At 44.3% G+C, this 1,833-nt stretch overlaps 1 pseudogene; it reads right to left on the bottom strand.

Annotated features, from left to right (window-relative positions):
• Positions 1 to 518, bottom strand: part of LOC108491598 — a 5,814-nt pseudogene extending 5,296 nt beyond the window's left edge.
• Between the last annotated feature and the right edge of the window lie 1,315 nt (positions 519 to 1,833).

Genomic DNA, 1,833 nt, shown 5'->3' with positions numbered 1-1,833 from the left:
TCTCTCTCTCTCTCTCTCTCTCTCTCTCTCTCTCTCTCTCTCTGCTGGCAAAACAAGAAACTGGTGATGTGTGAAGACCTGAGACAATGGTATAGAACCTAGTCTGAAAGCCTAAGAACCAGGAGCAGGTGCAGGGAAAGACGTAGGTCCCAGCTCTGCAGTCAGCAAGAGTGAGTGAATCCAGCCTAGCAACACTCCTATGTTCAGAGAGAAGAGAGCAGAAAACATATGCTCAGATGAAAATTGTATATTGAATGTTCAATCGCAACATGATTCATAATAACCAAAAAGGGGAAACAATCCAAATGTCCTTTACCTTGTGAACTGGTTGGTTAATGAAATGTGATACATCTGCACAGTGGATTATTCAACAGTCGAAAGAAATGTGTTAATAAGTGCTGTGTGTCAGTGAGCTTTCCAAACTGGCAAAATGCCTGAGAGAAAGGAAGAAGGATTATTTGACTCACACTTTCAGTTTTCAGTTCATGGTCATTGGACTTCATTCCTTCTGGGCCCATGACAGGACAGGAAACATCATGGCAGGGAGCACGTGATGGAGCAAAATGGCTCACCTCATGGGGATGGGGGCGGGGGAGGGGCGACATGCAGTTTCCCATTCTCCTCACCTCCCAATAGCCCACCACACTGTGAACTTGTCATTGGGCTAGTCCATTGTTAAGGTCAGATCCCTCATGATCCAATCACTCCCCCTAAGCCTGATTTACGAATCCTGCTGCACTGGGGACCAAGCATTTATTGTGTGAACCATTAGAGGGCACTCTGGGTCTAAACTTTAATCTGTTGCAACAAGGACAAACCTTCAATACATTTTAAATCAAAGAAGGTAATCACAAAAGGTCACATGTTATGTGACTTAATATGAAATATGAAGACTAAGCAGTTCTTTAGAGAAAGGCAAGGAAGGATGTGACAAGAATATTCTAAAATTAATTGTGGTGGTATAAATATACTAAAGCTATTGAATCGTGCACTTTAAAGTGGATGGACTTTAGCTTAAGAACTTTATCTATTAAGAACTAGTGAAAAAGCTCTGACAGAAATATCACATGATAGAATTTCTAACCAGAACATACACAGGAAAACAGACCACCATGAAAAGCAGCTTTCAAGATTGATCATTGCCTGCTGGGATTTACAGTGTTAAAGTAGTCTCTCACATAGAACCAGAATGACTTTGGGGCTATAGTCAGTATGAGAGTGCTTGCTTAGCATATGCAAGGACCTGAGTTCCATCCTGGGGACCACAAACCCTGTCTGCCTTCTCAGACTGACTTCAGTACCACAGAAATGACAGTTTAGCTAACAAAGCCAGGTCAGAGAAGGCACCCAACTTGTGTGCTGCTCTCCCTCAGGTCACTCCTTCAGGGAGAGACTAACTAGAATGCTGTGAGGAAAGTCAAGTCATCCTGTAGATGCCATGCAGCAAGGGGCTAACGTTTGCCAACAGCCTGCACCAACTTGCCTGCCACACCAGTTAAGCCATCGTGGAAGCGGACTGCTTTCTATCCACGCTGCTGATGACCACAGCCCCACTTAACATCTTGGCTACAGCTTTGAGAAACTCCCAAATCACCACACAGCTAGGTACCCTCTAATTCCTGACCTGTACAAACTGTGACAATACATGTACATTGATGCTTTTTAAAATACTTATTTTGTGTGTCTACGTGTGGGTATGTGTACTGTGTGCATGTCTGATGTTTGAGGAAGCAAGAAGGCATGGGATTCCCTGGAACTGGAGTTACAGGTGGTTGTGAGCCACCATATTGGTGCTGGGATTCGAACCCGGGTCCTCTGCAGGAGCAGCCAGTG

This window comes from Nannospalax galili, unplaced genomic scaffold, assembly GCF_000622305.1.
Source record: "Nannospalax galili isolate Female #2095 unplaced genomic scaffold, S.galili_v1.0 scaffold5090, whole genome shotgun sequence".
In the NCBI taxonomy this organism is placed as follows: domain Eukaryota; kingdom Metazoa; phylum Chordata; class Mammalia; order Rodentia; family Spalacidae; genus Nannospalax; species Nannospalax galili.
The sequence above is the reverse complement of the archived record's forward strand: the minus strand, read 5'-3'. Positions and strand labels throughout refer to the sequence as shown.